Genomic DNA, 26,556 nt, shown 5'->3' with positions numbered 1-26,556 from the left:
AGGCTGAGCGCTGTGGTGGACACTGCCAGGTGGTAAGAAGTGCCCATTAGATGAGGCATTGAGACGTTTGCACAACCTGGGGAATTTGACAGCTCTGCTCCTTTGTGTGACTCAGGGGTGTAACTCTGAACCATTCTACCAAACTCATCACACCTAGAGTTGTAAAAATGGGTTGTGGGGCTTACCGCGACTATTATTTAGAATGGGCACTGAATGCGCAATGATCACGGTACTTGGGCATAGTAATGAATGCACATTCATTCATTCAATGGTATTTATTGAGCACTTACTGTGGGCAGAGCACTGTACCAAGTGCTTGGGAAGTACAAGTCGGCAACATATGGAGACGGTCCCTACCCAACAACGGGCTCACATGGCATTCGACAAAGTATTAATAATGATGGCATTTGTTAAGACCTTTTGTCAAGCACTGCTCTAAGCGTTGGGGTAGATACAAGCTAATCAGGTTGGACATAGTCCCTGTCCCACAATAATAATAATAATAATAATGGCATTTATTAAGCACTTACTATGTGCAAAGCACTGTTCTAAGCGCTGGGGAGATTACAAGGTGATCAGGTTGTCCCACGGGGGGCTCACAGTCTTCATCCCCATTTTTACAGATGAGGGAACTGAAGCCCAGAGAAGTTAAGTGACTTGCCCAAAGTCACACAGCTGACAATTGGCAGAGTTGGGATTTGAACCCATGACCTCTGACTCCAAAGCCCATGCTTTTTTCCACTGAGCCATGCTGCTTCTCTTGGGTTGTGGGGCTTACCGGCTCAGGGTCTTAATCCCTGTTTTACAGATGAAGTAACTGAGACACAGAGAAGTGAAGAGACTTGTCCAAGGTCAGAGAACAGATAAGGGGTAGAGCCATGATTAGAACCCAAGTCCTCCTGACTCCCAAGCTCATCTGACGCTCAGGCCCGTGCTCTCCCCAAGACTCAGTCTATAGAATTGCCAAGCTCAGGAGAGAGTAAGCAACATGAATGGAGTTGAATGAACGAGCCCCATAGGGGCAATCTCCTCTGGTTGGGGTAGGGGTAGAGGAGCTCTAAGTGGAAATTACAATGAGAAGCAGCATGGCTTAATGGAAAGAGCAAGGGCTTGAGAGTCAGAGGTCATGGGTTCTAATCCCTGCTCCGCCACGTGTCAGCTGTGTGACTTTGAGCAAGTCACTTAATAATAATAATAGCATTTATTAAGCGCTTACTATGTGCAAAGCACTGTTCTAAACACTGGGGAGGTTACAAAATGATCAGGTTGTCCCTGGGGGGCTCACAGTCTTAATCCCCATTTTACAGATGAGGTAACTGAGGCACAGAGAAGTTAAGTGACTTGCCCAAAGTCACACAGCTGACAAGTGGTGGAGCCGGAATTTGAACCCATGACCTCTGACTCCAAAGCCCATGCTCTTTCCATTGAGCCACACTGCTTCTCTTAAAATAAGAAGACTTAACTTCTCTGGACCTCAGTTCCCTCATCTGTAAAATGGGGGTTTTACAGATGAGCCCCTTCCATCCTCTCCCCCTCGTCCCCCTCTCCATCCTCCCCATCTTACCTCCTTCCCATCCCCACAGCACCTGTATATATGTATATATGTTTGTACATATTTATTACTATATTTATCTTACTTGTACTTTTCTATTTATTTTATTTTGTTAGTATGTTTGGTTTTGTTCTCTGTCTCCCCCTTCTAGACTGTGAGCCCGCTGTTGGGTAGGGACTGTATCTATGTGTTGCCGACTTGTGCTTCCCAAGCGCTTAGTACAGTGCTCTGCACACAGTAAGCACTCAATAAATATGATTGATTGATTGATTAAGACTGTGAACCCCCCGTGGAAGAAACGGATCACCTTGTATCCCCCCGGCGCTTAGAACAGTGCTTGGCATATAGTAAGCACTTAACAAATACCAACATTATTCATCACTTAGAACAGTGCTTTGCACATAGTAAGCGCTTAATAAATACCATCAAAAAAAAGGATTTAGGGCACAGCCCTGATTTTCAAGACACAGATGCATAAAAAGGGCCTAAGTGGAAGAGAGAGTGCACACAGAAACCAGAGAGAGTTCAGGGAAGAAGCTGAGCAGAGGGAAGAAGAATTGTGAATATTTCATTTTAAGGACAGCAGATAATATGGCACACCATCTCAACACTCACCAGTGCTCAGGGGCTGCCAAGTGCTGTGACAAAAGCTTAATGACAGGAGTGTTGATCTTAGTAGCTTCTAGACAGCTTCTAGACTGTGAGCCCACTGTTGGGTAGGGACCGTCTCTATATGTTGCCAACTTGTACTTCCCAAGCGCTTAGCACAGTGCTCTGCACACAGTAAGCGCTCAATAAATGCGATTGATTGATTGATTGATTAGTAAGTCTCGACCTTATTGGCGGTGGTGGGGGCCCATTCTACCCAACCATGCTCCCCCAGCCAGTTTCTATGGAGCTATGTTTCTTTGGCTATATTCATTCATTCATTCAATTGTATTTATTGAGCACTTACTGTGTGCAGAGCACTGTACTAAGTGCTTGGGAAGTACAAGTTGGCAACATAGAGAGACGGTCCCTACTCAACAATGGGCTCACAGTCTAGATGGGGGAGACAGACAACAAAACATATTAACAAAATAAAATGAATAGAATAAATATGTACAAGTAAAATAGAGTAATAGATATGTACAAACGTATATACATATGTACAGGTGCTGTGGGGAGGGGAAGGAGGGGGCTCAGTCTGGGAAGGCCTCCTATAATAATAATATAATAATAATTATAAGGAGATAATAATAATATAATAACGACGGTATTTGTTAAGCGCCTACTATGTGCCAAGCACCGTTCTTACTAAGAACTGGGGTAGGCCAAAGCCGGTCCCCGCCAGCATCAGCGGCTTGGCCCACAGTCGACCCATCTGAGGGTCCCTGCCCTGTCCCCCAAACCACACAGCTGTGTGCTCCTGACCCTTTCCCCAAAACACCGCCCCGATGACCCCTCCCCTGACCCAGATAGCAGCAGGGAAGCTGTTCTACCCTGGCTAAGTGACAGTGCCTAGCCTGTTTTGTCACTTTAGAGACAGTTCTCAGCCACGGACAGTGAGGGGACAACGCCTTGCATCCCTGCCTCAATAGAGCAGTATGACCCAGTGGAAATCAATCAATCAATCGTACTTGTTGAGCGCTTTCTGTGTGCAGAGCACTGTACTAAGCGCTTGGGAAGTACAAGCTGGCAACATATAGAGACAGTCCCTACCCAACAGTGGGCAAGAGCACTAGCCTGGGAGTTAGAGGACCTGAGTTCTAATCCCAGCTCCACTCCTTGCCTGCTGGGTGACCTGGGGCTAATCACTTAGCCCTCTGTGCCTCAATTTCCTCTTTTGTCAAATGGGGATTCCATTCCTACACAGACTATGTGGGTCAGAGACTAGGTCCAATCTGTGGCATAGTGAATAGAGCACAGGTCTGGGAGACAACAGGTCATGGTTTCTAATCACGGCTTGTCTGCTATGTGACCTTGGGCAAGTCACTTCACTTCTCTGCTCTCCAATTACCTCTTCTGTAAAATGGGGATTAAGACGGTGAGCCCCACGTGGGATAGGGACTGTGTCCAACCTGATTACTTTGTACCTACCCCAGAGTTTAGAATGGGGCTTGGCACATAGTAAGCACTTAACAAATATGATTACTATCTTGTATCTACCCCAACACTTACAGTAAGCATTTAACAAATACTACAATACCACCACAGATTTCCGTCTTCTCAGACAAAGCAGGAAGGATGGGGCCAGTGTGTCCTCAGCTCCAGGGGGCCTGGGGTCCCAACCCCTCCAGGTAGAGGCAAGTAGAAAAGCGTGGCTCAGTGGAAAGAGCCTGGGCTTTGGAATCAGAGGTCATGGGTTCAAATCCCAGCTCCGCCATTTCTCAGCTGTGTGACTTTGGGCAAGTCACTTCACTTCTCTGGGGCTGTTACCTCATCTGTAAAATGGGGATGAAGACTGTGAGCTCCCCCTGGGGCAACCTGATCATCTTGTAACCTCCCCAGCGCTTAGAACAGTGCTTTGCATATAGTAAGTGCTTAATAAATGCCATCATTATTATTTATTAGAAAAGCTTTCTCTTGCTCCAGAAGGGCCAGATAGAGCAGTCCTGGTGAGAACTTCTACCCGGTGGCAGCCAGGGGGGAAGGAGCACAACTTTCACTTTCTTTTCTCCTCTTCTTACCTGCTATTGCCCGTAGGAAGTCATCTGGGTAAAACGTTTTGGTGTTTGCATGTGTGGTTACGTGAAGGTGAGGTCAACCAAACAGTCAATTGTGTTTATTGAGCGCTTACTTTGTGCAGGGCACTGTACTAAGCACTTGGGAGAGTACAATATAACAGACACATTGAGTACAACGTAACAGATGCATTTTCTGCCTGCAGGTCAGGCAGGGCAACTTCAACTCTGCTTCTGTAGAGAGAGCCCTCCACTTACGCATGTGCTATATATATATCTATATCTATATATCTATCTATATAGATATATATATATCATATATATCATATATATCATATATATCATATATATCTCATATATATGTATATGTTTGTACATATTTATTACTCTATTTATTTATTTATTTATTTATTTTACTTGTACATATCTATTCTATTTATTTTATTTTGTTAGTATGTTTGGTTTTGTTCTCTGTCTCCCCCTTTTAGACTGGGAGCCCACTGTTGGGTAGGGACCGTCTCTATATGTTGCCAACTTGTACTTCCCAAGTGCTTAGTACAGTGCTCTGCACACAGTAAGCACTCAATAAATACGATAGATTGATTGATTGATCTCAAGTGGCTTGGGATACTTCTCTTTCCAGCCATTTTCTGCCCTCCAAACAGAAGCCCAATCCCATTGTTGCAACTGTATTTACAGATTATGTTTTTCAACCCAGCTTGGTCCCCTTCTGTTCTCGATCTACACGCACTCCCTTGGTGACCTCATTCGCTCCCACGGCTTCAACTATCATCTCTACGCTGATGACACCCAGATCTACATCTCTGCCCCTGCTCTCTCCCCCTCTCTCCAGGCTCGCATCTCCTCCTGCCTTCAGGACATCTCCATCTGGATGTCTGCCCGCCACCTAAAGCTCAACATGTCGAAGACTGAGCTCCTTGTCTTCCCTCCCAAACCTTGCCCTCTCCCTGACTTTCCCATCTCTGTTGACGGCACTACCATCCTTCCCGTCTCACAAGCCTGCAACCTTGGTGTCATCCTCGACTCCGCTCTCTCATTCACCCCTCACATCCAAGCCGTCACCAAAACCTGCCGGTCTCAGCTCCGCAACATTGCCAAGATGCGCCCTTCCCTCTCCATCCCAACTGCTACCCTGCTCATTCAAGCTCTCATCCTATCCCGTCTGGACTACTGCATCAGCCTTCTCTCTGATCTCCCATCCTCGTGTCTCTCTCCACTTCAATCCATACTTCATGCTGCTGCCCGGATTATCTTTGTCCAGAAACGCTCTGGGCATATCACTCCCCTCCTCAAAAATCTCCAGTGGCTACCAATCAATCTGCGCATCAGGCAGAAACTCCTCACCCTGGGCTTCAAGGCTCTCCATCACTTCGCCCCCTCCTACCTCACCTCCCTTCTCTCCTTCTACAGCCCAGTCCGCACCCTCCGCTCCTCCACCGCTGATCTCCTCACCGTACCTCGTTCTCGCCTGTCCCGCCATCGACCCCCGGCCCACGTCATCCCCCTGGCCTGGAATGCCCTCCCTCTGCCCATCCGGCAAGCTAGCTCTCTTCCTCCCTTCAAGGCCCTACTGAGAGCTCCCCTCCTCCAGGAGGCCTTCCCAGACTGAGTCCCTTCCTTCCTCTCCCCCTCGTCCCCCTCTCCACCCCCCCATCTTACCTCCTTCCCTTCCCTACAGCACCTGTATATATGTATATATGTTTGTACATATTTTTTACTCTATTTATTTGTTTATTTTATATGTACATATCTATTCTATTTATTTTATTTTGTTAGTATGTTTGGTTTTGTTCTCTGTCTCCCCCTTTTAGACTGTGAGCCCACTGTTGGGTAGGGACTGTCTCTATATGTTGCCAATTTGTACTTCCCAAGCGCTTAGTACAGTGCTCTGCACATAGTAAGCGCTCAATAAATACGATTGATGATAATGATGATGATGATAATGATAGCAATAATAGGGTGTTCATTAAACACGTCCTATATGCCAAGCACCAAACTAAGCACTAAGGTACATAATCATGTCGGACACAGTCTCAGTTCCTCATAGTCTAAGAAAACACATATTTAATTGCATTTTATAGATGAAGGAAATGTTCAAATGATGGTATTTGGGGTGCAGAGTGCTAAACTAAGCACTTGGAACAGAATAATACAAGAAAAGCAGAGAGTAGTTTAGTGTCTTTCCTAAGGTCACACAGCAGGCAAGAGATGGAACTGGGATTAGAACCCAGTGCCTGACTCCCAGGCTGATGCTCTTTCCAGTAGGTCACTATGCTTTTCTTATGGTAACAGACAAAACAACAACAAACAACCCAGAAAATCCCAGCCAGGTGGTACAGTGATGATCCTAGTCCCCTGGAGTTCAGAGAGAGGAAAATGGAAAGAGATTTTCCCTGGGGTCTCTTAGCCCCAACCCCTAGGCCTAGATTGTAAGCTCCTTAAAAGCATGGCTTGTATCTATTAACTCGATGGTAGTAGTAATCATATTTATTAAGCACTTACTATGTCCAGAGCACTCTACTAAGGGCTGAGATAGTGTATACAACTGGGAATTAGATATAATAATGATGGCATTTATTAAGCGCTTACTATGTGCAAAACACTGTTCTAAGCGCTGGGGAGGCTACAAGGTGATCAGGTTGTCCCATGGGGGGCTCACAGTCAATCCCCATTTTACAGATGAGGTAACTGAGGCACAGAGAAGGTAAGTGACTTGCCCAAAGTCACACAGCTGACAAGTGGCGGAGCCGGGATTTGAACCCATGACCACCGGCTCCAAAGCCCGGGCTCTTTCCACTGAGCCACGTTCCTCACAACCTATGACTTGCACTCTCCCAAAGCTTGTGCACAGTGCAACTGCCCACAGTAAGCACTCAAAAAAATACTACTGACTGATTCAATCCAGAACAGGGGCTTGGGAAAGAACACGGGCTTGGATATCAGAGGTCATGGCTTCTAATCCCAACTCCCCCACTTGCCAGCTGTGTGACTTTGGGCAAGTCATTTCACTTCTCTGGGCCTCAGTTACTTCATCTGTAAAATGGGGATTAAGACTGTGAGCCCCCGTGGGACAACCTTGAATCTATACCAGTGCTTAGAACAGTGTTTGGCACATAGTAAACGCTTGAATACTATTATCAAAGAAAAACACCTCACTACTGGCTTCAAAGCTCTCCATCACCTTGCCTCTTCTTACCTCACCTTCCTTCTCTCCTTCTACTTCCCAGCCTGCACACTCTGCTCCTCTGTTGCTAACCTTCTCAGTGTGCCTCGTTCTCGCCTGTCCCACCGTCAACCCCTGGCCCACGTCCTACCTCTGGTCTCCCTCTTCAAATCTGCCAAACAATCACTCTTCCCCCTTCAAAGCCCTACTGAAGGCTCACCTCCTCCAATCAATCAATCAATCAATCAATCGTATTTAGTGAGCGCTTACTATGTGCAGAGCACTGTACTAAGCGCTTGGGAAGTACAAATTGGTATCACATAGAGACAGTCCCTGCCCAACAGTGGGCTCACAGTCTAAAAGGGGGAGACAGAGAACAGAACCAAACATACCAACAAAATAAAATAAGTAGGATAGAAATGTACAAGTAAAATAAATAAATAAATAAATAAATAGAGTAATAAATATGTACAACCATATATACATATATACAGGTGCTGTGGGGAAGGGAAGGAGGTAAGATGGGGGGATGGAGAGGGGGACGAGGGGGAGAGGAAAGAAGGGGCTCAGTCTGGGAAGGCCTCCTGGAGGAGGTGAGCTCTCAGCAGGGCCTTGAAGGGAGGAAGAGAGCTAGCTTGGCGGATGGGCAGAGGGAGGGCATTCCAGGCCCGGGGGATGACGTGGGCCGGGGGTCGATGGCGGGACAGGCGAGAGCGAGGTACAGTGAGGAGATTAGTGGTGGAGGAGCGGAGGGTGCGGGCTGGGCAGTAGAAGGAGAGAAGGGAGGTGAGGTAGGAGGGGGCGAGGTGATGGACAGCCTTGAAGCCCAGGGTGAGGAGTTTCTGCCTGATGCGCAGATTGATCGGTAGCCATTGGAGGTTTTTGAGGAGGGGAGTAATATGTCCAGAGCGTTTCTGGACAAAGATAATCCGGGCAGCAGCATGAAGTATGGATTGAAGTGGAGAGAGACACGAGGATGGGAGATCAGAGAGAAGGCTGGTGCAGTAGTCCAGACGGGATAGGATGAGAGCTTGAATTAGCTCTCCAAGAGGCCTTTCCATACTTAGCCCCCATTTTCCTCAGCTCTTCCTCCCCTCCGTATCGCCTCGACTCACTCCCTTTGCTCTACCCCCCTCCCTGCCCCACAGCACTTATGTATACATCTATAATTCTACTTATTTATATTGATGCCTCTTCACTTGTTTTGATGTCTATTTCCCCCCTTCTAGACTGTAAACCTGATTTGGGCTGGGATTGTCTCTCATTATTGCCAAATTATACTTTTGAAATGCTTAGTACAGTGCTCGGCACACAGTAAGTACTCAATACTACTACTACTACAAATATTGGTATTTGTTAAGCAGTAACAATGTGCCAAGCACTGTTCTAAGCGCTGGGGGAGATACAAGGTGATCAGGTTGTCCCACATGGGGCTCACAGTCTTAATCCCCATTTTACACATGAGGGAAATGAGACCCAGAGAAGTGAAGTGACTTGCCCAAGGTCACACAGCTGACAGGTGGCTGAGGTGGAATTAGAACCCATGTCCTCTGACTCCCAAGCCCGGGCTCTTTCCACTAAGCCATGCTGCTTCCCGATGATTGAATGAATGAACTGTACTTTAACATCTTTCCACTTCCATTGTCTTCCCGATCCTTTTTTGTGCTTCCTGTGGATGTTAGAAGTTTTGATATGGTGGTGATGATTAATCATCATCATCATCTCCAAGACAGCTGAACACATGATTGGGGGGTATATTACCTTTACTACTGTGAATGATAACCAACAGGCACAATAATGCTGCTAGTTTGGTTTGGTGGTGTTAGAGACTCAGTATCAGCAAGTTATGAGGTTGAGAAGCAGCTGTAGTAAGATGTATTGGGATATAGTTGGGCTAACATACCAACAGATCCTGGCAAGCAAGCCAAATTATTCTGCTACGTGATAAAATTTCAAATAAAGTAGAACTTCTCGATATTGTTATTCTCTTAAGCAGAAATATTTCACGAATGTAGCTACGTACATGAGCCTAAAAGAGGAGATGGAAAAAACTGAAGTACAGCAGCATAAAACCAATTAACTCAGCAACTGGGGTGGTTCTGTATTCACTAGTAAAACATCTTAAGGATCTGGGGATTCATTATGTACTGGCTTCAATCCAAAAAGCAGTGCTTTGGAATATCTGTCATAAAACAGGAGATTTCAATCTTAACAATAGATAATTACAATATCCCTGGCTGGTGCCCAAATTGTTATAATAGGTAAAGACCAGATTAATCTGAGAAAGAAAAATGAATAATGCTGTCGTAATAATGGGTGAAGGACTGACCAATCTGAGAAATTGAGAATACTACCTTGAAGTTCAATAACGGGGCTGTCATCTAAGAAGATCAGTATTACCATATTGCCAGGGTAATTGCCCCCATTTTGCAGATGAGGAAACTGAGTAACAGAGCAGTAATGTGACTGGTTCAAAGTCATGCAGTAAGTTGGTGGCTAAGTTGGAAAGAGAGACCAGATCCTTCTACTGCCTAAGCATAGTACAGTGCTTTGCACACAGCAAGCACTCAATCAATACGATTGAATGAATGAATACTCCAATCTTCTTTCATTTCTCCATGATGCTGCCGGCTTTGGTCCTGAACGGTAATGGACTCAGACTCCACATTCTTAACCCATTTCTTCATCATAAACAAGCTCAGTCATCATGACAGCCTTTCCCTGAACACATTCAGGTTGCTTCTCTTCTTCCTCCAAGGATGATTGCCCTTTGACCTTTTTTCCCTCCCCTGCTCTACCTATTGGAGACCAATCACAAAATTTGCCTAAATACCTTCCCCCTTTCAAGCTTGGATCTCACTCCTAGGGCTGAGGGGTGCATTTCTTGGCAATAATCAGAGTATTTGAGTAACTAACACGAGAAGCAGCGTGGCTTAGTGGAAAGAGCACGGGCTCAGAGGTCGTGGTTCTAATCCCAGCTCTGCCACTTGCCAGCTGCGTGACTTTGAGCAAGTCACTTAACTTCTCTGTGCCTCAGTTACCTCATCTGTAAAATGGGGATTAAGACTGTGAGCCCCACGTGGGACAATCTGATAACCTTGTATCTAACCCAGCACTTAGAACAGTGCTCGGCACATAGTAAGCGCTTAACAAATACCATCATTATTATTATTATTATTATTATTTACTATTGGGTTTAGAGCACTGTCCTGAGCAGGAGATAAGGCAGCTCACTTCTCAAAAACACACTCTTTCTCCTCTTGGCCTTCCTCCTTCTCCCCCTCCACTCACACCCACACAGAACAGTCTCCCCAAACTCCTAGTAAATGCTTGATGAAAGTCAAAAGACTCAGAACCGCGAGAACCCAGATTCACCACTCTTCTTTCCACAGGCAACATTAATTTGACTAAAAGCAGCTTTCCAATCAAAGGGGAAAATCCCCCAGTTACCAATGCCTGAGGAATGTGCAGCTCACTAGTTGTGTGGTGGATGACTTTCTCTGCCCTTTAAAGCTCACCAGTGACAGCCAATGATTCCGGTATTTTGAAAGAAAACAGGACTCGCATTACCTTCAGGTGAATGTTTTGCGGATGGAAACCGTGTCAAAGTAAAGCACCAGAAGGGAAATTCAAGTTGAGACATCTGCAGGATGTGCAAATCAAGGTAGAACCTCGCAACTTGGCAACTCCGTCGGAAATGAGAAATTTCTTTTGGATACTCATGTAACTTACATATTCAGCAGGGACTGTGTTTCCTCTTTAAAGCCATTTCCAAACTGCGTGTTTACAGGGAACATAATAAACATATTTTAGGAAGGAGGAACTGTAAAGAGAAGAATCTGTTTTTCTCCACTGCCTGTCCACCCTTACTGACCCTACATGGCTTATCATTCAGATGACAAAAGGGACAAAACTAGGGAAATGACAGGACAACTCTTAGCTATTTCTAGATCTAATCTCCAGAGAAACCCAGAAAATGAAGAGGATAGTAATGATTTCTCATTCACTTTTCCACAGCAGGGCCATTAGTGTTGGGATAGATTTTGTGTGTGTGTGTGTGTCCTTAAGGAAAACAATACAGGATCACAGTATCCTAAAACATTAAGCGTTATCCTACCTTTGCTAGCAATTTCTTATAAAGTACATAATCTTCTACCCCAGAACATCCCAATAAATCCCCATTTTCAGCAAGAGCCAGTGGAAAGAGCATGGGCTTGGAATTCACAGGATCTGGATTCTAATCCCAGCTCTGCCAATTGCCTGCAAGTTACTTAACTGCCCAGTGCCTCAGCTGCCTCATCTGCAAAATGGGGATTGAATTCCTGTTCTCCCTTCTACTTAGACTGTGAGCCCCATGTGGGACAGGGACAGTGTCCCACCAGATTAACCCATATCTGCCCCAGTGCTTAGACTGGTGCTTGATACATAGCAAGCACTTAACAGATTCCATTTAAAAAAAAAGTTGACGGGGAGTTCACAAGGTCCAGATGTGCCCACTTCCTGTGTGTCCTGCGTGAATCACCCCAGCTCTCTGGACCTTGTTCAGAAAGATGACTTCCACCAAGGAGAGGTTACCAGTTTCCAGGCTCCCCAACAAGGCTCCTGGGGAGATCTATTGCACTACAGCCTCACTATGAGTCCCAAAGGAGAATTCAGATTAACGCAGGCCATTCCTACACCCCCTGAGTGGGTTGGGGGAAAAAATCACTGTCCCTCTCTTGCCCCACTGACTGCTAAGGGGAACAACCACCCACATCTGCCGCAGAAAAGCAGGGATATCCGTGTGGAGGAATGGGAATCCACAAAACACATCATCAAGGGGTCGGGAACTTCCTTTCTTTTTAACCTCCTTTGGGAGGCCGCCAGGTTCTGTGATCACGACTATTCTGCCTCTAAAAATGGGACTTCTCGTTTAGCATCTTCATAAAACAGACCAAAAATTTGTATTTGTTTTAATTTTCCAAAGCACTTTCACATTGGGTGCCTCATTTTGGTCCTCACACAATCCCCAAGAGGGAGGGAGAGGCCAATATTCTTATCTTCATTTTACCAATGAGGAAACTGAGCCCTGGAGATGTTCAGTGACTTCCCTGGGGTCATTCCAAGCAGTCCAGGGGCTGGAAGCTAGGCCCTCTGGGTCTCAGTCCTGTGGTCTTTCTACCAGAGTCTGTTCCCTCGCCATTCATATGCAGTGTTGTCTCAAAAGAGAAAGAAGGTCAGACTGCCTAGCCAAACAGGTTTCATTTAGTTTGACATGGTTTCACTTGGCAACCAACTTATGTGCACATGTCTAAATTGTGATTGTCCCCTGTCCTCCTCTAGGAAGGGGTTGCATTCTCCCCAAATCCTGCACTAAGGGAAACTGGTGCTTCAAAGCCCTACTGATAGCTCACCTCCTCCAAGAGGCCTTCCCAGGCTGAGCCCCCTTTTTCCTTTCCTCCTCCCCATCTCCCCAGCCCTACCTCTTTCCCCTCCCCACAGCACCTGTATATATGTTTGTACAGATTTATTACTCTATTTATTTTACTTGTATTTACTATTCTACAATAGTAAACTATACTTACTATTCTATTTATTTTGTTAATGATGTACATTTAGCTTTAATTCTATTTGTTCTGAAGACTTGACACCCGTCCACATGTTTTGTTTTGTCGTCTGTCTCCTCCTTCTAGACTGTGAGCCCATTTTTGGGTAGGGACCATCTCTGTATGGTGACAACTTGTACTTCCCGAGCGTTTAGTAAGCGCTCAATAAATATGATTGAATGAATGAATGGTGGCCAATGCCGTTGAGCCTGAATGCAAATGTTTCTTTCAGCCCCACCGCAAGCCGAATCCAAGTAGGCCCGCATCACCGGGCGAACGATCTCCAGTTCTCTAACTACCAATATTATAGCCAAGGTGTGTGGCAGAATCGCCCATCATGGCAGAACTGGGTGTAGGCAGGTTCTCTCTAGTGACCCAGCCTTCCCTTGGCTCGGCTAGTGGCCCAAACCTGGCATGGAACAACTACTTCTGGCTCCGCTTTGAGCGTCCATCTGTAAGTCCACAGACGTCACCAGTGGCCTAGGGCGGAGACGGGCCGGCTCTACTGGTGGCCCCGGTCAACGGCCCGAGCGCGATTCTGGAGGCAGAGCGTGTGGCACCGCCAGCCCCTCCCAGTCCCAAGGCCCCGTCGCGTCATCGTCATGCGTGAGGTAGACGGCGGTTGCTATTACACATCTGAATAATCTGGTCGTCCTTTGTGTGAGGAGATGATTCTGCTGACTCATTTCCTGTGCGTGCCACGGTGGCTGAAACCAAGAACGCCTGGCCGGCGGGGGCTGACACTCTGCTTGCACACCCAGGCCCCCCTCCCTCGATAAGCAGCTTTACTGGTCCTGGGAGCTCCCTGCCTCTGAGCCCGATGATAAGCACCACATTTGGCTCTAGTTGAACCCACCCTATCGCTAATCACCCTAACCCAGCCCCGTACCGAGACCATCATCTCTCCGCGCAAGGCCGAACACCCAAGAGCACGGGCTGGGCAGGGAACTTTGTAGCTTTCATTAACTAGGGAGAGGACCTACAGTGCCACTAAGAGACTGTGTCCAACCCAATTTGTTTGTATCTACCCCAGTGCTTAATACAGTGCCTGGCACATAGTAAGGGCTGAGAAAATACCACAGTTATGAAGCTCAGGTGGGGAACTTGCCAGGCAAAAGTGCAAAAAAGTGAAGGACCCAAGTCTCACAGCTTCCTGGACTCACCGGCTTAAAGAGTTCAAAAACCACCATTCTTGGGATCATTTCAGGTTATCGCAACTGCTCCAGAGAAGTTGGGCCTTCAAAGGGCATTCTCTATAGGCCTTCCCTTTGTTCCACTAGTTGCCTGAGGCTGGAGTGGCACAAAAACTTCTGGCTCTGCTTTGAGCATACATTCATACAGCCATAGATATCACCGGTGGCCCAGGGCACCCTCTAAAGGGTATCTGCTTTTCCTTCTCTTGGTAGCAGAGACGTGGCCTTGGTCAACCCTATCATTTGAACAACAGGGACCACACCAAGCCCTAATGTCAAAGATCTAGCACTCACAGTAAGCAGAGAAATAATTGGAAATGTATCGTGAGATGTGGAAGCAGAAGGGGTCATGAGTTTCTGAGTAGTAGACACAGGTCCTTTCAAAGAACGAAGATCTTCCAGTCTCTGGGTAGAGTCCTGTGCTCATATTAGTGAACAGCAGACCTACCTCCCTCCTTCCCTACCCCAAGAAGTGCCTTTGAGGATATCCACGTTTCTTTCCCCTCGATCAGTTGTGTTTTTAATCAGTCATATTTTTTGAGCACTTACTGTGCGCAGACCACTTAGAAGAATACAATAGAATAGAGTTGGTAAACACATTCCCTTCCAACAAGGAGCTCACTGCCTAGAGGGGTAGACAGACATGAATATAAGGTACAGATGTTGGTTACTGAATGTTCCCCCAGACTAGGGCTAGAAGGCTGTCTCTGATCCTAGCAGCATGTTCTGAGGGAGTGAGGCTAAAGCGTCGTCTTGCGTGTTGGTGATGAAGCTGGCCAAAACCCAAGAAATCACCCACTGCCTGGGACCATAGGGTGCTGGGAGAGGGGGAAGAGCCCATAACCTGATCAATCAATCCATCAATGGCATTTATTGAGCACTCACTGCATGCAGCTGACTGTACTAAGTGCTTGGGGGAGTATAATATAAGCGAGTTGTTGGAAACAGTCCCTGCCCACAAGGAGTTTACAATCCGGAGGGGGAGTTCCAGCACAAACTGCCAATGCAGAGGCCTTTTCTGTCCCCCAAGCTTTCTAAGGTTTCCTCTCAAGGAGTCTAAGGGCAAACAGTAAGAGCCATAACTAACAATATCAAAAGGAAGAATACTGCATGAATATCTCCCATGTGGAAAGCCAAGTGTCCCCTGCCCCTGGATGGGGACTAAACTCATGATCTACCACCCCCAAAACCAGGGTCTAACTTGAGTCACTGCTCTTTGGCTCACAGGCAAGGGGAAACTCCTCATTTCTGGGCCTTAGTTTGAGTACATGCAAGCCTGCTTGGGAAAAAAAACCCCATCATCTGGGTATTCATTCAATTCAGTCCTATTTATTGAGCACTTATGGTGTACAGAGCTCTATTCTGAGCACTTGGGAGAGTACAACATAAAGATAAACAGACATTCCCTGCCCACAAAGAGCTTACAGTCTACAGGATAGTAGCTAGGCCAGCCAGGCTCGGCCCTATCCAGCCCAGTCAATCAATAAGTGGTGTTGATTGAGTGCTTACTGTGTGCAGAGCACTGTATTAAGCACTTGGAAGAGTGTAATATAACAGAGTTTGATAGATATGATACCTGCCCCCAAGGAGCTTACAGCCCAACCTGTGGTTGAGTGGTTCTGAGTAGCCCAACTAGACCCATGAGGAGTCCCTTGTAGACTGTAAGCTCATTTGTTGTGTGCAGGGAACATTTCTACCAAATCTGTCATACTGTACTCTCCCAAGCACTTAGTACAGTGCTCTCTACACAGTAAGTACTCAGTAAATACTACTGACTCATTAATTAATTCATTCAATTGTCTTTATTGAGCGCTTACTATGTGCAGAACACTGGACTAAACGCTTGGGAGAGTACCACAGAACAATAAACAGTCGCATTCCCACAACGAGCGTGGCTTAGTGGAAAGAGCACGGGCTTGGGATCCAGAGGTCGTGGGTTTTAATCCCAGCTCCGCCACCTGTCAGGTGCGTGACTTTGAGCAAGTCACTTCACTTCTCTGTGCTTCAGTTCCCTCGTCTGTAAAATGGGGATTAAGACAGAGCCCCACGTGGGACAACCTGCTAACCTTGTAGCTATCCCAGCGCTTAGAACAGTGCTTGGCACATAGTAAGCACTTAGCAAATACCATTATTATTTATTTATTTTATTATTTACAGTCTAGAGGACGGTCTTACAGTCTAGAGGATTGATTGATTTTTTTCTTCTTTGACCCCAGGAAAACAGTACCCTCAGTCACTTTCAAACCCAGGCCAGAATCAGGATTTGACCCTCGCGCTGCACTCCCTCATCCCCACCTCCCGGCCAGACCCCAGACCCACCAGGAGGCTAGTCTTAAAGGCGAGGAACTCCACGGTCCCCTCACCGTCCCCAGGAGCTAGGAATTGTTCTCCCCATTTCCTAGATGGAAACCAAGGCAGAGGGAGGTGAAGTGGCCTGCCTTAAGGTCGCACAACTAGTTCCTGGAAGAGTCAGTTCCCTGCTGGGCCGGGAGCAGTCTGACAGTCTACATTGCCCTGGCCTGGTCACCCTCTCCCTCCCTCCCCGCCCACTTGCCTGACATCCTAGGGCAGGGCGGCACACAAGGCAGCCCAGAGACCAATCCTGCAGCGGACCCTGGGGCCCCGGAGCCAGCTGGCTGGGCAGAGGAAGACAATCAAAACCTTCACAGCCAAAAAGGACCGAGGAGCGGAAGGGAAATTTGCTCCCATAAAGGTCTCGTAACCACACGGCTGGATTTTTCTGATTTATTTGAAAGCCAGTAAAAGGCATCTTCCCTCTCTAATTGTCAGGTCCCGGCAGCAGGTCTGGCTGCTCCACGCTCCGAGGTGACCGACGGCTGCGTGTTTGGCCAAGTTCGAGCACTTGGTGGGGTGACGCAAGCAGCTCTCCTAAATAGAGGTGGAAGTGAAAGGCCATTATCCTGCTAGTAAAATATGAGGCCAAGCATTGTTTCAATGGTAAAAAGAAAAATGGCATCAGCTCCCTTTTCCCCAGGGCCAGCCTTTTTCTCCATCATACGTGATCCCATGAATGGCAGACCGAAAGTTTTTACTTGGTATTAGTTAAGTTGGGATTTCCCTAGGTGTCTCTTTTCATGGACTAAGGAAAAGGGCAGGGACCTTGGAGGCAGAGGTCCTGGATTCTAATTAATTCATTCAATCGTATTTATTGAGCGCTTTACTCTGTGCAGAGCACTGTACTAAGCGCTTGGGAAGTACAAGTTGGCAACATATAGAGCCGGTCCCTACCCAACAGCGGGCTCACAGTCTAGAAGGGGGAGACAGAGAACAAAACAAAACATATTAACAAAATAAAATAAATAGAATAAATATGTACAAATAAAATAGAGTAATAAATACATACAAACATATTTACATACATACAGGTGCTGTTGTCTGTGAAGAAGCGGGAACAGCAGCCAGTTTTTACCTCGGATGGGTCCCTCGGTTGGGTTCGTGAGGGAAATACGCTTTGATGATGATGATGATGATGGCATTTACTAGGCACTGTTCTAAGCGCTGGGGAGGTTACAAGGTGATCAGGTCCCACGAGGGGCTCACGGTCAATCCCCATTTTACAGATGAGGGAACTGAGGCACAGAGAAGTGAAGTGACTTGCCCAAAGTCACACAGCTGACAGTTGGCGGAGCCGGGATTTGAACCCCTGACCACTGACTCCAAAGCCTGTGCTCTTTCCACTGAGCCACGCTGCTTCTCTTTGGCCCGGGCCCTCCTCGGCCGTCTTTTCCCCAGTGATGCGGCCCCCCGGCCTGCGCCCAGCTCTGCCATCCGGTTGCTGTGCGACCTTGGGCAAGTCACTTCCCTGTGCCTCGGTTTGCTCATCTGTAAAATGGGGATTCAATAACTGTTCCCCTCATTCTTAGACTGTGAGCCCCAAGTGGGACAGGGACAGTGTCGACCTGATTATCTTGTACCAACCGTAACACTTAACACAGTAACACAGTACTTGGCATATACTAAGTGCTTAATAATGCCACGACTATTATTATTACTCTCCAGGAAATGTTACAAGTCGGAGGAAAGAAGTGTTTCTGATAGACTAATGCAAAATAAGAGGAAAATTTCTCTCAGCAGATAGGAAAGGGCCAGTCCAGTCCGGGAAGATATCAGGAGAAGAAAGGGTGGCCGGGTGGCGTCTCCTGTCAGAAACAGATAAGCTTCGGCCCTGAAATTTTAGGTCCAGGAACCAGCATTGAGGAATTGATTGTAGTGATTGTGGTTTGCGCCACTCTGGTCCCAGCTAGTCACGCTTCTGCTGGGCCACAGATGGCCACAGACAAGTAGGCACACAGGGATGAAGCACGGTACAAAGGGCAGGTTTAGTCTTGGCCCACGCTAAATACTACCAGCAGAACCGACACTGATACTAATCATACTAATAATTCTAATAATAATCACAATGTTCCAACCGGAGTCCCTGCTTCTGGAATGTTCTATTCGTGCCAGGCCAGGGACAAGCAGTGTGCCTAATGGTTAGGGCACAGGTGTGAGAGTCAGAAGGACTTGGGTTCTAATCCTGGCTCTGGCATTTATCTTCTGTGTTACCTTGGGCAAGTCACTTCACTTCTCGGTGCCTCAGTTCCCTCAACTGCAAAATGGAGATTAAGATTGTGAGCCCCATGTGGGTCAGGGACTAAGTCCAACGGATTATCTTGTATCGACCCCAGTGCTTAGTAGAGTGCCTGGCATATAGTAAGTGCTTAACAAATACCACAATTATTATTTTCATAAGAGCTGCTCTCACAAGCATCCACCGTGTGGTCCACTGGGCAGCAAGCCACACTGCCTCCTCACAAACCTGCACCAACTTTCAAATCAATCAATAGTATTTATCGAGTGCTTTCTGTGTGCAGAGCAGTGGACTAAGTGCTTGGGAGAGTACAGTATAACAGAGTTGGGAGATATGTTCTCTGACCACAGGAAGCTCACGCTTTCCTCCGCACCACTGAGGAGACTCTGTCCCGTCCTGCCTGCCACTGCCCAGGCAAGAAAGAGGAAAATGCCCACAGCCTGAGGCCTCCACAAACCCCCAACCCCCACAAGACTGGTGGTTGCCAGAACTGTCACTATGGCTAGGGGTGTGCCTTGGACCCTGAAATTCTGCTCCTCTAAGCCACAACATCCCATTGCTTTGGTTTTTATTTTCTGTATTTGTCTGTGTTTTGTTTTAATGTCATCCTTCCTGAAGTGTCAGCCTCCAGTGTCCTCTCCTCACTTATACTCTTAGATTGTGAACCCTGGGAAGGGCAGGGACCATGTCTAATTAATTCCCACTCGTGGTGTTCTCTTTCAGCTCTTAATATAGTGCTCTGCACATGGTAAATTCTCCCCCCTGGACTCTAAGCCCTTAGTACAGTGCTCTGCATGCAGTAAGCACTCAATAAATATGATTAAGTGCTTAATACTACTACTATTTGTGAATCAAACAATCAGTGGTATTTATTGGGCACTTACTATGTGCAGAGCACTGTACTAAGCCCTTGGGAGAGTACAAAAAAGCAGAATCAGTAGACAAGTTCCCTGCCCATAACAAGCTCACAGGCTAGGGGGGAGACAGACATTAATATGAATAAAAAGTACTTTAAAATATATAATTTAAAGATATGTACATAGGTGCTATGGGGATGGCGGGAGGGGGGTGAATGTCAAATATCCAAAGGTCACAGATCCAAATGCATAGACGAAGAAGGGAGAGCGAGCTGGGGGAAGAGAAGATTTAACTGGGGAAGGCCTCTTGGAAGAGATGTGAACTATTAATATTTGGGAAGCACTTAGTAGATTACTATGTGCCAAGCACTGGGCTAAGCAGTGGAAAAAGTAAGTCAGATCAGGCACAGTCCCTTTCCTACGTGATGCTCATGGTCTAAAGGGGAGGAAGAATAAGTATTGAATCCCCATCTTACAGATGAGGAAACTGGGGGACAGGGCAGTTAAATGACTCGACCAAGGTGAGACAGCAAGTGGAGCCAGGATTAGAATCTAGGTCTCCTGACTCCTGTTCTGGGCTCTTTCCACGAGGCCCAGATCTCTTGATTTCCAGGGCAGGGCTCAGGAGAAGAAAGACAAACCCAAGGGATGTGACTGTACCATTTTCCACCAGATGGGAAGTGATTTCCACTAGAGAAATAAGGGCCCGACATGCTGAGATTCAGTTTCTGGTTTTACCCTTTCTCTGCCAAGTGACCTTGGAATGAGTCACAATTTAACAATTTTGATGACTACCTGAAAATTCATCTGGGAGTTGGGGTTATTCACTAGAGAAAACTTCCAGGGCGAGGGAGATGTAACTGATACAGCTGAGATCTGAAAGGATCCCTACCCATCACAGGCCTGACTCAAACTCTTCCTGATGGACAGCTGGCCGGCTGCCCACCAGGATTAAAAGCTCCTTTTCAACATTCATTCATTCAATTGTATTTATTGAGCGCTTACTGTGTGCAGAACACTGTACTAAATGCTTGGGAAGTATGAGTCGGCAACATATAGAGACAGTCTCTACCCAACAATGGGCTCACAGTCTAGAAGAGGGAGACAGACAATCAATCAGTCAATCGTATTTATTGAGTGCTTACTGTGTGCAGAGCACTGTACTAAGCGCTTGGGAAGTACAAGTTGGTAACATATGCAGACAGTCCCTACCCAACAGTGGGCTCACAGTCTAGAAGAGAGAGACAGACAACAAAACAAAACATGTAGACAGGTGTCAAAATCATCAGAACAAGTAGAATTAAAGCTATATGCACATCATTAACAAAATAAATAGTAAATATGTACAAGTAAAATAGAGTAATAAATCTGTACAAATATATATATACACAGGTGCTGAGGGGAGGGGAAGGAGGTAGGGCGGGGAGGATGGGGAGGAGGAGAGGAAAAAGGGGGCTCAGTCTGGGAAGGCCACCTGGAGGAGGTGAGCTCTCAGTAGGGCTTTGAAGGGAGGAAGAGAGCTAGCTTGGAGGATGTGTGGAGGGAGGGCATTCCAGGCCAGGGGAAGGATGTGGGCCAGGGGTAGAGGGTGGAACAGGTGAGAACGAGGTACAGTGAGGAGGTTTGCAGCAGAGGAGCGGAGGGTACAGGCTGGGCTGTAGAAGGAGAGAAGGGAGGTGAGGTAGGAGGGGGCGAGATGATGGACAGCCTTAAAGCTGAGAGTGAGGAGTTTCTGCTTGATGCGTAGGCTGACAGGCAGTCACTAGAGATTTTTGAGGAGGGGAGTAACATGCCCAGAGCGTTTCTGCACAGAGATAATCCGGGCAGCAGAGTGAAGTATAGACTGAAGTGGGGAGAGGCAGGAGGATGGGAGATCAGAGAGGAGGCTGATGCAGCATCTGCCTCTGTATGTTGCCAACTTGTACTTCCCAAGCGCTTAGTACAGTGCTCTGCACACAGTAAGCGCTCAATAAATACGATTGATGATGATGATGCCTCCCCCTATAGACTATAGCTCCCTGTGGGCAGAGTTTGCATCAACCAAATTCTGTTGCACTACACTCTCCAATGCACCTAGTACACTGCTCTACCCACAGTAAGTGCCCAGTAGATACCATTGATTGAATAAATACAAATTGATTGATAGCTCTGCACAGAGTAAGCGCTCAAAAAATACCATCGATTGATTGAACGGAAAGACACTCCTCAACCTCTTCTGGCAGCTCATTCCAAAAGTCTGACAAATTTCGCAACCTTAATTCTAAATCACACTCCCTAGCTCTTGCCATTTTCAGTGTGGCGGGAGTGTGCAAATATTTCATATGTACTAATTATCTCTCAGGATATAGTCTTTCTAGATGCAATATTCTGGAAAACCTTTGCTCTCTATTGTCTTTTGTCTTCCAAGCCCTCCTTCCAACAGTTCCTTAGTGAGGAAATTACATTTTGGTTTGCAAATGGCGTTAGATCAGGAGCGCCCTTTAATGCCTTTGTAATAGCCTTATCCTCCAGAGGGGTTGCTCCCATTGCTCCTCCTCTTTCCCAAACAAGCAGATTTGTTACCTGGGCTCAGTAGCAAACCCGTCTACTCAACTGGTGGGGCCAAATATCATATCGCATCGTGCATGATGGTAACATCAGAGCCAAAATTTGGGAAACTTGGACCGCAGTAACTACAACCGCGTGGTTTTTACGTTTAGTTGTAATCCTAACCCAAAGAACAAGGAGTCACCTTCCTGAGGTTTTTCCGAGTATCTGCTAATGATTTACTAGGGCCACAGGGGCCATCGCTGTCCTTTTTCAAGTCTCCATATTTTCCTTTCGAAAATGGAACAATAGAAATTATTGGAGGATAACTCCTAAAGCCGGATAAAGCAGGCTGCAAGTACACAGAGAAGCAGCGTGGCTCAGTGGAAAGAGCACAGGCCTTGGAGTCAGAGGTCAGGGGTTCAAATCCTGGCTCCGCCAATTGTCAGCTGTATGACTTTGGGCAAGGCACTTCACTTCTCTGTGCCTCAGTTCCCTCATCTGTAAAATGAGGATTAATAATAATAATTGCATTTGTTAAGTGCTTACTATGTGCAAAGCACTGTTCTAAGTGCTGGGGAGGGGAAACAAGGTAATGAGGTTGTCCCATGTGGGGCTCACAGTCTTAATCCCCATTATATAGATGAGGTAACTGAGGCTCAGAGAAGTTTAGTGACTTACCCAAGGTCACACAGCAGACATGTGGCAGAGCCGGGATTCGAACCTATGATCTCTGACTCCAAAGCCCAGGGTCTCTCCACTGAGCCACGCTGCTTCTCCAAAGACTGTGAGCCCCCCATGGGACAACCTGATCACCTTGTAACCTCCCTAGTGCTTCGAACAGGGCTTTGCACATAATAACCACTTAATAAATGCCATCATTATTATTGTTATTAAGTACACAATGGTAGGGGGGTAAACAGACCCTTACTTCAGGTAAAGGTTGGAAAGAAGCAATGTGTGGTTCACTGCTCAGAAGCAGTGTGAACTTATTCTGGTTCAGGTGAGAATCGAAGGGGGCCAGAGGGAACAGAGTAAGAGCACCAAGCAAGCACCTTAGGGGCTCAGTCGGATGCACGATTATGAGACGATCTTGGGGAGATCGCTGCTCGGACGATCTTTTCGGCATTTCGAGTGGTTCTCTGGAGTCCCTTCAAAGATCAGAAGGCTGGTGCAAACGCAGCGCCGTCTGCTGCAGCTTTCCATTAGGCATCCCGCCAAAGCAGCAACAAAGGCCGGGTTGTTAAACGTAATTGAAAAGAGCATCAGCCCAGCTGTTTGCAGTTTCTTCTGCTTGGGTAGGAAAAGCGATTTTGTCCCCCTGAACCAACACTGCCACATCCCCCCTTACCCCAACACACAGACCAGCAGAAGTGGGCTGTTTGGTGTAGGGAGTTGCGCTACGATGCACCCCAGTTGAGCCCATTGATTTCAGTGAATCCAGCCTCAGAGAGGGTGCTGGGCTTGGGCGGGAGCCAGAAATGTGATAGTGTGTGCTGGAGTTGCAGTGTCTGAAGTTAATTGCCAGCTTTGGGCTGTGGAATGGTGCCTTGGCCCCTTCGGGCACCATCAGGATTAAAAGTGGATTTATTAATTGGCATGCGCTTTGAAATGGAATTCTCACTCTCTTGGTCTCGGACGCCTCTACTTCCCAGTCTGGGCCGGGGCCCTGGCTTAACCATGGCGTCTCTCCCGGGCTGAACCCCTGAGCCTGAAGTGGGTGGCCTAGCTGCTTCTTTGCCTTTTTCCTCAGATGGAGATCTGCTTTGTTTCAGAAATACCACTGATAAATGCCATTGCTTGATTCAGACTTCCTCAGGGGAGGACTGGTCAATGGAAGAAGGCTGGCTGGAGTTCGGCCAGAGTCTTCCAAACTCCTGAACGGTCCCAAGGGTCTGGATTGAGGAGATTGTTTCTGCTTTTAAGTGGGCAAGAACTCTGCTGCCCCTTTGGTATCATTCTTGCCTGTCCAGCCATCGACCCCCGGCCAACATCCTCCCCCTGGCCTGGAATGCCCTCCCTCCCCACATCCATGTCTACCTGTATATATGTATACCTGTATATATGTATATATGTTTGTACATATTTGTTACTCTATTTATTTATTTATTTATTTATTTATTTTACTTGTACATATCCCTTTTATACTGTGAGCCCACTGTTGGGTAGGGACTGTCTCTATGTGTTGCCAATTTGTATTTCCCAAGCGCTTAGTACAGTGCTCTGCACATAGTAAGCGCTCAATAAATACGATTGATGATGATGATGATGGTACAGCTTTAGACTTGGCAAAGTAGAGAAAGACTCTTTGAAAGGTTGAATTAAGGGTATTCATTAAGTACTTAGCAAGGGCCCATTACTGCACTATGGGCTAGGGCAGATACAAGGTAATCAGATCAGATTCAGTCCCTGTAATCACGAGCTGCATTATGAGAGAAGCAGCGTAGGCTAGTGGATAGAGCCTGGGCCTGATCTAATCCCTGTTCCACCACTTGTCTGCTGTGTGACCTTGGTCAAGTCACTTCACTTGGCCTCAGTTCCCTCATTTGTAAAATAATAATAATAATTATGGTATTTGTTAAGCGCTTACTATGTGCCAGGCATTGTACTAAGCACTGGGGTAAGATACAAGCAAATTGGGTTGGAGACAGTCCCATGTGAGGCTCACATTCTCAATCTCCATTCACCACGTGAGGTCATGAGGCACAGAGGGGTGAAGTTACTAGCCCAAGGTCACACAACAGACAATTATCAGAATTAGAACCCATGACGTTCTGACAACCAGGCCCGTGCTCTAAGACTGTGAGCCCCAAGAGGAACAGGGACTGTGTCCAACCTGATTTGCTTGCATCCACTCCAGTGCTTAGTAGAGTGACTGACACATAGTAAGCACTTAACAAATACCATCTTCCTGAGCTAGGATGCAGAAAGAGCAGGGATCACATCCCTATTTTACAGATGAGGAAACACTGGCTTAAAGGGAGCAAATGTTTTGCCTAAGGTTTCCAGCATGAGCCATTAACGGAGCTGGAATTGGAACCCAGATCGCCTGGTTCCCAGGGCCATGCTCTTTCAACTAAACCACACTTCTCAGGCTAGTTCCAACGGGAGAGCAGAGGTCTCTTATGTAACTTTGGCCAGAAGTTATCTCTCTCTGATAGCTTGAGCCTCGTAGGATTTCAGAGGTGGCCAAGTCACTAACCCATGCTGCCGAGCAGGGACAGCATGACGGTTGAGATGGGGAAGACTCAAATTCAGCATATCCCAGGGCCACCATCCATCAGCCTTTCAGCCCCTCCACAGACCTGTTTGTATTCTCCATTCCGGCCAATAAATCCACCCCTGCCTCAAGCGCCCACCTCCCCAGGCTGTAACCCATTATTCACCCTGCTTCTCCTTCCTGACAAGCTCTCCCCACTTTCTTTGCTCCAGACCACATCTCATTCTCTTTCAACAAGCCACCTATTTCAAGAAGGCTCTCCAACCTTAACTGGGCCTACTTTGGTCACTTCAACCTCCCAGCATTAATACATTTTTCTCTAAGACTATTTTAGAGCCCTCACATTCTAAGAGAACTGACTGCATCTATTCCAGTAATACTTAGACATAGTAAACAGTGTATACAATCATCACAGGAACAATTATACATGAATATGCTTTTTGTCCTCTTATGTGATTTATGCTTTCTTGTTTTGGCCCTGGGTTTGGCCTCTCCCATTCATTAATTAATGATGGCATTTATTAAGCGCTTACTATGTGCAAAGCACTGTTCTAAGCGCTGGAGAGGTTACAAGGTGATCAAGCTGTCCCACGGGGGGCTCACAGTCTTAATCCCCATTTTATAGATGAGGTAACTGAGGCACAGAGAAGTTAAGTGACTTGCCCAGAGTCACACAGCTGACAATTGGCAGAGCCGGGATTTGATCCCATGACCTCTGACTCCAAAGCCAGTGCTCTTTTCCACTGAGCCACACAGTCTCCCATTAGACTGAATGAGGGAAAGAATGGTGTCTTGTTTTCTCTTTCTAATTTCAGTGCTCATTACAGAGTGAAAGCTCAATAAAAACAGCTTACTCACCTTTAAAATAAGTTCCTTGAAGGTAGGAATTTACCTCAGAAGACAGAACCAGGGATGGGGGGACCTGTGAAGGCAAACTCATGGTGCCTTCAGGGTGACCCCTCTGCTTCCTCAGGACAGGGGATCTGAATTAGTAGCTGTCCTGGCTTGGACGAAGAGACAGAGGGACTGAGAGAGGGACTCTGATGTAAGATGAGAGCTCTGTCCTGGCCCTTGGGATGAAAAAGTGCTGAAACCTCCTTTGCCTGAGAAGCCTGAAACTCCTACAGTGGCCAATCAGCCAGAAAACTGAGAGGAAGTGGGCTTGGGGATGAAGGAAAGGAGAAG

Source organism: Tachyglossus aculeatus, chromosome 1 (genome assembly GCF_015852505.1).
Source record: "Tachyglossus aculeatus isolate mTacAcu1 chromosome 1, mTacAcu1.pri, whole genome shotgun sequence".
NCBI classification, from domain to species: domain Eukaryota; kingdom Metazoa; phylum Chordata; class Mammalia; order Monotremata; family Tachyglossidae; genus Tachyglossus; species Tachyglossus aculeatus.
The sequence above is the reverse complement of the archived record's forward strand: the minus strand, read 5'-3'. Positions refer to the sequence as shown.